General features: G+C 45.9%; 1 long non-coding RNA gene across 1 annotated transcript; it reads right to left on the reverse strand.

The window, feature by feature from the left end:
- Nucleotides 1-1,778: 1,778 nt before the first annotated feature.
- Nucleotides 1,779-12,757, reverse strand: LOC116942304 (uncharacterized). Its single transcript, XR_004402774.2, has 3 exons — nt 12,408-12,757; nt 2,970-3,105; nt 1,779-2,005 (listed from the first exon to the last, which is right to left on the reverse strand). It is a non-coding gene; the product is annotated as an uncharacterized LOC116942304 (long non-coding RNA).
- Between the last annotated feature and the right edge of the window lie 1,414 nt (nt 12,758-14,171).

Here is a 14,171-nt window from a genome sequence, read left to right on the forward strand (position 1 = left end):
TATATATAGTGGGGAGCCGTAGTGTAGTGGTTAGCACACTGCGCTACGAACCCGGCGACCCGAGTTCGATTCCCGCTCACGGCCAACACCAGTGACGATTATCTGAACCGGTCTTGGGGCCTCCCATAGGTCGATTCAGCCTCAAATGAAGCGTGGTGCTGGCAACCCACCCCTTCATGTGCCGGCCTTCATAGGTGCTCGCTAACAGCACTTTCCCCACCAGTCTGTTAAGACTACCCCGGGGATCTTTGTCTTATAGATATATTGACAGTTTTCGGCACAGCTATTCTATGCTACTGTGATAGTAGTACGTTCTCCGCTGTGCCCATTCGATAGAGCCGCATGTAGTAGATAAAAGAGCCACAGTGTGACTCGGCAGGCACCAGGTGGCCGCCACCGCTCTCGGGGGAAGCCGTTACGCCAGCAGTGTTCGGGAAATGCACCTTTGCATTGTATTATTCAAAAGAGGCTGACGTGGAGGCTCATCCTAAGCCTCTGTCGTACGGCCATAGGAGGTACCTTGTTTTTTTATCATAGACATTTTCATCTATATATATGTGTATGTACAGTATGCTGAACTCCTTTTGCACCGTGCGTAGCCAACCGTGCTACACGTGCACCCGCAAAGAATAAGCACGGCAATACCCCGGTTTACGTCGGGGATGCGTTCCTGGAATGTGCGACGACGGATATCGAAATGACGTCGATAAAAGCTATTTTTATTTTTTACCCACGAGAGCTAAACGAAGACAATGGAGGGTTTCGGCGATGCTGTGTTAACGCGCGAATCTTCATCCCAGACGTACCCACAACATTACGTGAAGTGACTAAACATACTCAACACTGGTGTACAGCGGTAAACTTTAAAACTAATTATACAGGGTACTATGAGATATACTACACGACAAAAATCGCCAAACCGTACATAAATATACTGTTACCTACAGAACATTATATTTCATGATGCACAATGCAACGTGGTTCGTGTACAGGGTATTTGTCGGTGGAGGCGAAGGATGAGAGACGACGGATAATGACACAGGACGGACGATGCTGTCAGCGACGTGACTGTGGGGTTGAGACGACGCTAATCAGGTGGCAGCGGTGTTAATAAAGTGACGACGTATTTGCGAAACGACGTAAAAGGGGGAGACGTACATCGGGGTATTAGCGTACACATTACCATTACCCAGGGCTTAATTTAGTTGAGGCCGGCTGGTAGACTGGGGTAGGCAAGCAACTCGTAGTATCCAAAGCCATAGCTAGATGTGTACAATATGTGGTGTGCTAGGTGCAGGGTTATTTTTTCAGCCGTTCATCCGGGGCAAGTTGGGTTTTGCAAACTTGGTTCTAATCTGGGTCTCTGCCAACTAAGGTGAAACCATTTTTTTTAGCTTAGTGAGTTGAATATCTAAGCCTGGTCACAAATAAATAAATAAAACACTTGGTTTGTTGCTTGAGGACATCATGTTCGATCTGCGAGGCGTCAAATGTTTTATTTGGTCTCATGCGGTCAACACTCTATACAGGCGATGAAGTCGGCCACATATAGTTGAATAAGGCACCTGCAAATCTTTTCTTATCATACATTTATACAGCACCTTAACCAAGGCGCTGTACAGTGGACTATGGTGCAAGATGGTTGGCGAGGTGAAACGAGACGAGTGGATGGGATATATGTAAAATGAGGTGGTGGTGACGATGCGTGGAATAAATGAAGATGGAAAAGAGATGAGTGGATTGATGATGGGTGACTATGGGGAGTTGGTGATAGGGAATCCACAACCAGTTTTGTGACATCATATTCCGATGGCCATCCCATGACGTGAAGTGATACACACCGGGGCGATGGTGGCTACATATGCCTGTAATTAAGCACCGTGGAGACGAGGGCTGGTGGGTCGCACAGATGCTGCGAAACTCCATCCCCATGCGCGTCCAGGAGCCATGCCCTGGCTTGCGAGTGAGAAGGCAGTACAGCAAATGTGGATTCCACCTGTTCCATCTGTATGAGATAGAGTGTTACCCCCTCTCATGCATGAGTTCTCTCCGGCTGCTCTGGTTTCCTCCCACGTGTAAACACTCACCAATTGGCCGACAACACCTTCATATAAAGGGGAAAAACCCTATTATTACATTTTGGTACTGGCAAAGGAGGTCTAATGATGTAGATGCTCACCCCGAGCCCTCATTACTTTGATAGTGCATTGTCTTTGAGCTGTGTGACGCCTTTTGGCGTCATCTGGTCGAGCACCAATTGGGTCGAGGCTCAAAAGAAAGCCATCCCTTGGTGTGGACCAATCAGTTTCAAGGACAATGCATATATTATCAAAGTATGTTTTTTGTTTGCATTTTGACTGCAGGTATTGTGGTTAATGCAGACATGAATCCTTGTAAAAAGGTTTCAGTTTTGTTGCCATAAAAAGGGGAAAAACCCTATTATTACATTTTGGTACTGGCAAAGGAGGTCTAATGATGATGGCCACGTTCTGTTTATGTGACAACCCTTACTAGTTGGCTGTGTCGGGTGATGGCGGGTTTTAACGACACATTTATATATTTACGCGTTCTCACAGTGATACGAATTTTCTTTAACCCCTCGCTTACAAGGGACAGTCTTTCCAGTTGCGAGCTGAACTCTGTAATTGTTACAGCCTGGCCAGATACAGTCGAAGATAGTGATTAGAATGGACACTTGTAAAAGAAGATCCGATTGCTCGCTCTGAAAGCGCTCCACACTGGGGGGAAAAAATGCTTTGCGTTGTTCCAGAACAAATGATGAAATGGAGGATAAATACGTGTAATTTTCCCTTGCATTAAAGAAAAATATACATTTTTAAAAGTGCAAGTGCGTAAAGTGAACATTAGGAATTACGAGTTACGGTAATTATGAATCGCATCCATCAGCCTTTAAGCTCCATTTAATACGAACATGTGAATTGTGTTCACCCGCATTAAATGATTTTCACCTTCATATGTCGATGACAGCAGAGCTTAGTGGGAGACTTGGCGTCGACTGTCCACCTGACCGCTACCTGTCCCACTTTGCGGCTCCACGCGCCACCTCCGAGTCGATCTCTCTCTTCGCGAGCGAGCGAGCGAACACTGCGCGATGCATTACAAATTTAATGTATTGTTGTCATCATCACGAATTACTTCCAGATACAAGTCTATTCATCTCGCGATACGACACGAATATCAGATTTGATAAAGCCGACCAATTTGCAACTCATAATTTTCCTTCCTTTTTTTCTCCTTGGATAGATTATTATTTCTGGCGACGGCCCGTCACTGCGTTGTGGCTATAGCCTAACGCGATGGCACAATGAATTACTGTGTATTTGCCCTCTGTGCTAACGTGGGTCTTGAACCCAGGAGCCCCGGGTTGCTGGTTTAATAGCCTTACAAGGGGCACGAGCCCCCTCAGCTGCCCAGCCAATTCCCCTGTCCCTAGCAGTCTGGTACACCGATCCCCTGACCTTGTCAATCCAATATATATGTAACATAAAAACACGACTGAGGTCATATCGGGGTTGTAGTAGGCGTCCACAACCTGCGGCTCTGCTGGAGCCACGTGCTGCTCTTTAAGCACCGCAGCTTCGTGACGTCACGAAGCTCGTATTCACCACAGTGCATTGCGGAGGGCTGATTTCTTTTTTTTTACCGAATTCGATTTTTTTTCTCTCCTTGTGGTTGCCGACCCCTGGTTAAGTGCTCGTAGGTTTCTGGCTCTTTACAATCTGGCTGCAATGACAACGTTGTCTTATTATTAACGTTACATTTTAGTTGTCGTAAACATGTTCAAGTGGGCAGTTCAGCGTTGGTTCAAGTGAGCCCGACCGCTGAGGAGACAATGAATGTGAAAACCGTGCCAGAGTTTGCTTTTGTTGAAGAGAATAAAGAACTAAATAAACACACCAAGCACGCCATGTGCTGATGGGATGCTCTGTTTTGTCATTTTTGTTGCCGACCCCTGGGCTATAGCAAGACAGCTGCTGGCCAATGATATAATGATGATTTGTGTAGGTATTTATGAATAACAAATGCAAAGGCGATTTGAAAAGGATGTTGGCCTGATATTGAACGCAAGTTGGCTGAACTTGACGAAACTGTGTTCCATGGCTGTAATCTAGTACAGCACACCGGTGTGTTGGAGAGTAAACCCACAATATTTACAATTCGAACTAGATTCGAAACTTTCGTGACTGCAGGAATTACTCTTTGGTTCTTTCGGTAAAGTCATGTAGAAATAAATAAAATAAAATAATAATCGAATACGACGTTTCGATTGCAACACAAGCAACCATCATCGGGTACAAATGAATGAGAAAAAAATAGTCGTATTATATTATTATTTAATTTAATTTATTTCTACGTGACTTTACCGAAAGAACCAAAGAGTATTTACAATTTGCTGATAATTGCAACGAACCCCATCAGGCGACAGTCAGAATTGTGGAGAATTCCTCCTGTTTGGGTCTTAAATAGAGGGATACATGTGATGTCGTTACTGTGAGCCTATCAGGTGCGACGACCAGAGGGGGGTTAATGAAGTCTTTTTTTTCTTATCACCCCTTGTGCCTTTGAAATGTTTGAATCGCTGCATGGGGTTTGATCCACCCTTAATGATTCCAGTGTCCTCTATGGGAGATCTACAGTGATTGTCATATGGATAGTTTGACTTTTGCCTTCAGAGTGCTAACGCCATTGAAATGTGGAATGTTCACCACTGGCTCGGAGCTACCAACAGAGATGGGGCCCCACCGATGCATGTCTGAAATGTGTCCGTACAGATCCATTTCTAAATTTGTATTATTTCTTTTATTTTATCATGGTTGCTGAGCACGGGCCCAAAGACTCAACACACCAAGCGGCCAGTAACAAACAGCACGAATACATTTTGATTTAAAGCTTTCGTGACTGCAGGGATTCATATTCTTGGTTCTTTCGGTAAAGTCACGTAGAAGGGAAACAATAAAATAAAAAATATAAAACAATGACATTTTATTGTTTCCCTTCTACGTGACTTTACTGAAAGAACCAAGAATATAGCACGAATACAGTTGTAATTGATGAAGCGTTCATACATGAATTTGAATTGAGCAAAGTGATTCAAACTTGGGCTAACGAGCGGGAATTCAAATGTGGAGTCGTATGAAAAGTAAACTAAACTATTATTTTATTTTAGCAGGTAAGGCCCACTGAGCTATATAGCTCTTTTTCAGAAGCGACCACAATGATAGCTGAAAGAAGTGGCAATAATGTGGGAATTAATGGTAGCCAACACTCTAAACGCGTGACGTTGATTCTAAATGGGCAGGAAAAACCCGCAGGACCCGGAGAAAAATCCACACGACCACGGGGAGAACACGCAAACTCCAAATATACAGCAGGCGTCAGGGTCGGGATCAAACCCACGACTACTGTATACCAGGCGAGGTGGTTCACATCTAGTCAAAGTATCAGGAAATCGGCAGAAAGACAATAGTTTTTGTCCTGCAGTGTGGTGGTTCAACACACTATGGATATTGTCATCGGTCCAAACCCGACATTAAGCAATATTCCACCAGCAGCCTCTACACCCACGCGCCAATAATATCTCATGATATTTTGCGAACAACTGTAACATCTGGCCCGCGAGTGATTTGCCGCACCGTTTTGAGGAATGTTCATCACGGTCGTGCTCTCGTGCCAATGCCGGCGCGAGACGTTTAAGCCTGTCGGGTTTGCGTAATGGCCTGCAACATTAGGCCACCTTTGGGACCGCACTGCGGGTGGGAATGGTCCTCCTGAGCCACGTGTACCCCTCCAAAATAAATACATACCAAATTAAATGATCACATAGCAGGTAGTTAGGACAAATTGCACATGCGTCTATGCATGTTTATGTTGAATTGGTTGCGTGTATGTTTGAATGTCTATGCGTGTGTGTGTGTATCTATCTATGTGGGGAGCGGTAGTCTAGCGGTTAGTGCGCTGCGCTATGAACCCGGCGAGCCGAGTTTGATTCCCGCTCACGGCCAACACCTATTGACGATTATCTAAACCGGTCCTGGGCCTCCCCGAGGTCGACTCAACCTCAAATGAGTACCTGGTGCAATGTGTAAACATCGCCACTGGGGAGACAAAGGCGACCGGGCGTGGTGCTGGCCACTCACCCCCTCGTGTGCCGTGCCGGCCTTCATAGGTGCTCGCTAACAGTACTTGCCCCAACAGTCTGTTGAGGCTACACGGGGAATCTTTTGTCTTTGTATGTATATCTATGGGATCCTTTTGCCAGTATCAAAGTATGAAAACTAACAATAGGTTTTACCTTTTCTGACAATAAAACAGGAGGTGTTAAGATGTTCGAATAGAAAAATGGATACCTTTTGCAAGGAATCACGTCTGCATTAATCACACACAGTACTTGTAGAAAAACAGTTTAACACGTAGGCTTTCGCGACCAATATCATCCATAATACGGATTTTTTTGGGGTTATTTATATAAATGTTGCGTCGTGAAACCCGCCACCACCCGACAACCAACTAGTAAGGTTTGTCACGTAAACAGAACGTGTCAATTCGTTACAACTGTTGAAGAGCAAAGCCACAACATTTACAATCTGAGTACGACATTTCGCCAGTAATTACAACTAACTGAAAAACGTCGTACTCATATTGTAAATATAATAATAGGTTTTACCCTTTTTTGGCAATGAAACAGTTGTGTTAAGATGTTAAAACACCAAACAGAAACCTTTTGCAAGGAATCCTGTCTGCATTAACCACATATACTCGTGGTGAACATGCAAACAAAAAACATGCTCTGGTAGTATATGCATTGCCTTTGAAACTGATTGGTCCACACCAGAGACAGCTTTCTTTAGAGCCTAGTCTCAAACAGTGTAGACCAGAGGACGCCAAAAGGCGAACAGCACAAAGACAATGCCACAATCAGGACATTGAGAGCTTGGGGTGAGCAGCTACATCATGGGACCTCCCTTACCAGTACCGACAAAATGTGAACTCGAATTTTAAATGTTGTGGCTGTGGTCTCCAACACACAGGTGTTGCTGTACTAGTGTAGAGTTGAACACGGAGGCACTTACTTAACTTGGAGGCAACACGTTTATTACACAGCCCCAACAGGGCTAATTACATAAACGTACACACACTAGACCCTAACAGAGTAACTACATCACCGGGTCAGTCAGTAACATCCTGACTGACCCACGATGCCGAGTGGAGACCGAAGATCGGAGAGACGTGGCACCGAGGGTTGATTCCAGAGAACAGCCACGAACACTCTGGGGACCGCCCCTTTATGTCCCTGGGCGTGGCCTCGCTCCGCCCTCGACCACGCCCCCTTCGAGACCTTTCCCGAAGGATCTCGACCGAGCATCGCGTGTCCCTCAAACCCCCCCCGGGCCCCTCTCCCTACCCTGTCCCGGTCACGTGGCCTCCTGGGTTCACCCAGACTACGTTGTCCTGACCTGCCCTCTCTCTGGCCGTCACCAGGACTATGCCCCCCGAGGGTCCGTTCGCATGCCTTACTCACTCTGGCCCCAGAGAGAGGTACCAGACGCACAGTATCACTCTTGTGACAGTGCCTGGCGCTAACACCATAGTGACACTCTAAACGTCACTACACTAGTAAGGATTTGGCATGTTCTGTTTACGTGACAATTGTATATTTACGCGATCTAACCCAAAAAACTGTATTACGTAGCCAACTGTGCTAATCAGACATGTGGATATACGATACACACATATACCATATTCAAATGTATATTGTACATTTAATTCATTCAATCTCTTGATTTTGCTAGCTAAGAGTCCTTCGAAATGATGGGTGTTGATTGAAAGAGAACCCTGGGACAAAGTAAGAGTAATATATAGACAATAAGGGGTGCAGAAATAACAACAGAATTGTGTGATCCATAATAGAGGTTGTTTTGGGTTAAATCGCGTAAATATAAATGTGTCGTTAAACCCGCCACCACCCAACACAGCCAATGAGTAAGGTTTGTCACGTAAAGAAAACATGCCAATTCGTTACTCGTACAGCACACGGGTGTGTTGGAGAGTAATCCCACAACATTTATCATTATATTCACATGATATTTGTATATATCATATTTATGCGATCTAACCCAAAAAACCTCTATTTTGTATATTGGTCACGAAAGCCTGCTTAAGAATGGTGTGAACCCACGTTTATTTGTCGCGAGTCAGTGGTCAATGTCTTCTTGCTTAGACGAGCATCGGGCCGTATTCGTCTTTGCTGGTGATTCTGAGCCAGTGGCAGCAATTCCACATTCCTATGACAGGGGCCCATCTCTGCAAAAGTAAACACCACTTTGGACTTCCTAAAAAGCTGTACGTACTACCAAAACCAAGTGTTGAACCCGCAACCATCCATCTAAGTGTGAATCGAGCACTCTATTCAGGGCTGACTCACTCTGTACCTATTACAGGACTGTATGAAATCATTCTTGTGCTGGTGTACATGCAAAGTGTGCATATTTTTTATCTTGTGGGAAGCCTTCGAATGCAATATCGCTCGTGCGAGGAAGATATGAGTGAAAATATGAATGAGGCAGAGCCGCGATTGATTTACATTTTTAAAGGGGCGCGGGAAACGTAACCTTTCCTGAACACGGTCCACGAGAGATGGAACTTTTATTTCTCCACTGCCTCTCGACGTTATCTCCCCCCTCTTCTCAATTCGAGTTCAATGAGGCGACTCCCGTTTCAAAGAATGATTCTTCATTGGTTCTGAAACCAATACTTAATGGCAGCCATTCGTCTTCTCATCTCTCGATAAACTGACGTCCTCATGTATTTATTTAGACCTGCGAGTAATGAACAATGGTCACTGGATGCTCGGTTGTGGTTACGTCGTGGACGATGTGTCCTATTTGCAGGCTACAGGGAACATTTTTGAGATTTTCATCCGGGCCAGAGAGTGGCTGTCGAGCTGTATGTCTGGGGCAAAGGGTAGAATGTGTTCTTAGAGACAACCAATTTCTTATTCATGATAACTACATGTGCAGATAGTGTACATCAATAATCTGGGTCAGCCCATAGCTGATTTCAGATAACCTCCATAAGCTAAGCTAATTATATTTTTTTCAGCTAAGGCCCACTGAGCTGTACAGCTCTTTCTCAGAAGTGACCTGGCCACGTGCATTTTTCTCCGGGTCCTGCGGTTATTCCCTCCACATTTAGAATCAACTTGCGTTCATATTATTTGGCTGGCTGCTGTAACTTTCCACGTGACAAACCACTTCGTTGAGCTATCATTTTTGATGACCAGGTCGCTTCTGAAAAAGAGCTACACTACAAAGCTCAGTGGGGCCTTACTTGGTGAAACAAAAATGGTTTACCGCTTAGTTTTTAGGATTCCCGTCGATAGCTACACTTGCCGCGCTCTGTGCACTACCGACACAGTGAAGGAGCCACCGCGGTGGCGTTAGTGCACAAACACACCCAAGATAAAGGTGCCATCACGGCAATGCCGCTGACGTTACCGCACCTCACCATCGCTTCCTTGCTTTCTGCTAGATTCGACAATCGTTGTACATTCATAATTGAGTTTTGGGTTAGAGCTACGTACATGATTTGGTCAAATTGGTGTCAAAAGGCCCTCGACCACCTGACATGGCCCAAATAAATTCAATTGTCACGTGGAGTTTTACAACGTGACGATAATTGATGTTTCAGCTCACTCACGGATAAGTTGAAGGGCAAGTCTCACAATCAGATTGAGCAAGTTGATAGGACGACGTTTCACTTGAAACTACACCCAGCATCTTCAGGAAATTCCGTTGAAGTCAGTATCAAAGCCAGGAAGTCAAAATAAGTGTCACCTGACCGGGCCTCTTAAATACTGTAGGCGTCATGATCACGACAGGAATATCCAAGTTAACCGTTGTACAATTGACATGTAACCTTCAGCGGTCCACCTTGCAGTATTCCACGCTCCAGCGTGAGGTTTTCAAAGCACTTCTTAAGCACAATCCTGACGCGCGGTCACATAATACCGCGAGTTTGTGTATGTGGAGAGAACATATAGGTACATGTCTGAACGTGCCTAGGAATGTCCGTCCATTTATTAGCGGTACAGTAGACGACTTCTCTATTGCCCACCTACATCACCCGACGTGCACACGACTGTGCCGTGGTCATATTTAGCCCCAGCGTAATTATCCGTAAATTGCATTACCGTTGGAAGATGACCCAAAGCACAATTATTCAAATAAATTACTATAATAAATCAACTTAAAAATTCAATATATTGGAAAGAACCATTGCTTAAATTTCAGCCGAAGCTGTCCAGGGCTGTGCTCAGGAAAGATTTGGGAACTCTGGGATGGGGCACGGGGGCACGCTCTCTTGTGAGGGGCACGCTCTCTTGTGAGGGGCACGCTCTCTTGTGAGGGGCACGCTCTCTTGTGAGGGGCACGCTCTCTTGTGAGGGGCACGCTCTCTTGTGAGGGGCACGCTCTCTTGTGAGGGGTACGCTCTCTTGTGAGGGGCACGCTCTCTTGTGAGGGGCACGCTCTCTTGTGAGGGGTACGCTCTCTTGTGAGGGGCACGCTCTCTTGTGAGGGGCACGCTCTCTTGTGAGGGGCACGCTCTCTTGTGAGGGCCACGCTCTCTTGTGAGGGGCACGCTCTCTTGTGAGGGGCACGCTCTCTTGTGAGGGGCACGCTCTCTTGTGAGGGCCACGCTCTCTTGTGAGGGGCACGCTCTCTTGTGAGGGGCACGCTCTCTTGTGAGGGGCACGCTCTCTTGTGAGGGGCGCTGGAACATTTTCCATGAGAATTTAAGCCCCTGCCTATAAACATTTAATGCCACACCATTTACAGCAACGGCAAATTCCACACTTGTGTTTTTTTCCCACAGGGAAATTGAACAATATTGGCTTTTTCAAAGATGTCGTGAATAAGCCACTCCATGTTTTACTTTGTTATGATGACAAATGTACACTTCAAGGCCATAAAAAGCCACATTTTTATAGTGCACTGCACCATAAAAAGCATCACTGCTAATTTAATATAGAATATAACATTTGTTTCTATTCAGACAATAAAGGAATGATGAAGCAATTGACTTCAAAGCTCAGTGATGCTATTTACAATTTGTCAAATGTCAAATTGTAAACGGTTAAATTACTCCCGTGTTCAAAATTAGCATTGGACGATGCTCAGCCCCATTTGTGGTCCTAAGCCACTGGTGCAGATTTCACATTCCTGTGTCGAGGACCAGTTTTTTAAAAGGATATCTGTTGTTGACCGAGTAGTGCAACTTCTCCACTTAAAGGGGGGTAAAGGTGCAGCCCTGCAACTCTTCCTCACGGCCCTGCTGGTGGAAGGGCCTTCGACATATAGGGAGCTCCAAAGAGCACCCCCCGCCCCATAGAGCAGTATGTTGGTCTACTCTTCCACACTGGCCAGACACCTTGGAAGAGGTGGGAGTACCCACACTTTATCCCACCACACACGACCTGCTGATTTATACTGGCGCCACAGCAGCGAGATGTTAACTACCTTGCCTGGTATACAGGAGGTCGTGGGTTCGATCCCGAACCTGATGCCTGTATATTTGAAGTGTTCATGTTTCTCCCCGAGGTCGCGTGGATTTTTCTCCGGGTCCTCTGGGTCTGCCCTCCACATTTAGAACCAACATGCGTTTAGATCATTTGGCTGCTATATATATTGTCACGTGATGAGCCACTTCGTTGAGCTTTAATTTGTGATAGCTTCTGAAAAAGAGCTGTATTGCTCAGTGGGCCTTTCCTGGTAAAATAATAATTAGCTTAGCTAATGGAGTTTATCTTAAATCAGCTATGGGCTGACCCAGATTATTGATGTACACTATCAGCATATGTAGTTATCATGAATAAGAAATTGGTTTCTCTAAGACATACAACTCGACACCCACTCTGGCCCGGATGAAGATCTCAAAAATGTTCCTTGTAGCCTGCAAACAGGACGCATCGTCCACAACGTAACCCACAACCGAGCATCCTGTGACCATTGTTCATTCCTAGCAGATGTAAATAAATACATGAGGATGTCAGTTTCTCGAGAGATTAGAAGATGAATGACTATCATTAAATATTGGTTTCAGAACCAATGAAGTTTCTGTTGCTGGTTGGACGGAGGCAGCGGAGGGGATTTAAGAAACTTTCCCAAATGTTTCAACCGTCGCATTCGGAGATCGAACCGACGACCTCTGAATTGTAAGTCCAGAGTGTTGATCATTATTCCGCGGCAGCATCTCCGACTTCCCTGCATAGTGCTCATTTTATCGCCCTCTGAAGGGGCGACCGACCGAGTTAGCCTTGGCTGGGATTTGAACTCATACGGAACCGCTGACAGTCCTTGTTGCACTGCCAGCTGACATGTGTAACATACCTGAGCGAAATCTCCTCCTTCGTCTTCTCCCCGGCATTTGTCATCGGGCCATTTATGTTACTTGTGCAGTGCTGTAAACAAAGAGCAAATATGGAGACACAAGGAGCCTTCAACATTGTACATGCCAGGCTAACATAACCAAAGTGTAAACACAGCTTTACAATGGCTTAAGTTCACAAAGAGGCTTCACATTGTTTGGCTGTGAATTATAAGTGGTCTACAAGGGCAGATCGAAAGACAAAGATCCCACATATAGCGTTACCAGACTGTTGGGGCAGGTGCTGGTAACGAGCACCTATGAATGTCGGCATGGCACACGTGGGGGTTTGAGAAGACGAGTGTCAGTACCACCTCCGGCCGCCTTTGTCTCCCCACTGGCGATGTTTACACATCGCACGGGGTACTCATTTGAGGCCGAGTCGACCTAAGTGAGGCCCAAGACCGGTTCAGATATTCGTCACTGGTTTTGAACGCGAGCGGGAATCGAAGTTAGGTTGCCGGGTTAGTAGCGCAGCGCACCAACCGCTACACAAACTCATCCAAGACATAGATCCCCTGTATAGCCTTAACAGACTGTTGTGGCAAGTGTTGTTAGCGAGCACTTATGAAGACCGGAACGGTATACGAGGAGGTGAGTGGCCAGCACCACGCCCGAGCACCTTTGTCTCCCCAGTGGCGATGTTTACACATCGCACCAGGTACTCATTTGTGGCTATGTCGACCGATGGGAGGCCCAAGACCGGTTAAGATAATCGCCACTGGTGTTGGCCGTGAGCGGGAATCGAACCCGGGTCGCCGGGTTCATTGCGCGCTAACAGCTACACTATCCACACAGTGACACACACACACACTAAGCTATTTGCAAGCAGACATTGCACCCATGCATTCTTATGACACAATGTAAACATTTATTGGCTAATACCATAAAATGTGTTTTATTCTTAAACCATTAAGGCATTCGCATGGGATAAACAGCGACATCATTTTAACCCAGCCACCCTCCAGGCTGCCAAAATGCAAGAAGACATTGCACACTTAACACTGCGACTGCAATCATCAAGACTCGTCATTCCAGTTTCGTCGGGGGCTGCAAACTCCGTTGTTGGGTTTTCCAATTGCAGGTGACATGGGCAGGTGGCTAATTGATTACAGCGAATCGGAATGAGGTGGCTACGCTCGATGCGCCGATGAGAGGTTGGCCAGTTGTCACACCCGAGTCCCTCGTGCGAGGGAGGGAGGGAGGCTCTATGGATTTAAGTCTCGGCTGCAAAATTCCCAGGCGTAATTATCTTACTCATTCCCTGCAACGGAGTCACGCGTTTGCACTCAGAGTTGATCTCTGGAAGCAATCGCCAATGGTTCAATGTAGCGCGGAGGCAGGCAACGCGGCTCTTTTAAGGATCGCTTCGTGACGTTGTTCGCAGTGCATTGCGTCTCGAGGAATATTGAGGGGTGTTTTTTTTTATATATATACCGATTTCGAAAAAACAAAAAAACATCTCTTCCTGTTATTTTTGGTTTGCCGACACCTAGGTTTAGTGCGAGTAGCTTTCTGGCTCTTGACATTCTGGCCGCAATTACATTAACAACGTTGGCTCATGAACGGTAATTTTGGGTTGTTATAAAACGTGTTCAAGTCGGCAGATTGGTTCAAGCGAGCCATACTGCTGAGCAGACAATGCATGTGAAGACCGGTCCAGAGTTTGCTTCTGTCGAACCAATAGCGATTATTAAATAAATAAGCACACCAGGAAGAACAACTGC

This window comes from Petromyzon marinus, chromosome 14, assembly GCF_048934315.1.
Source record: "Petromyzon marinus isolate PM22_M1 ecotype Great Lakes invasive population chromosome 14, UKy_Petmar_22M1.pri1.0, whole genome shotgun sequence".
Lineage (NCBI taxonomy): Eukaryota > Metazoa > Chordata > Hyperoartia > Petromyzontiformes > Petromyzontidae > Petromyzon > Petromyzon marinus.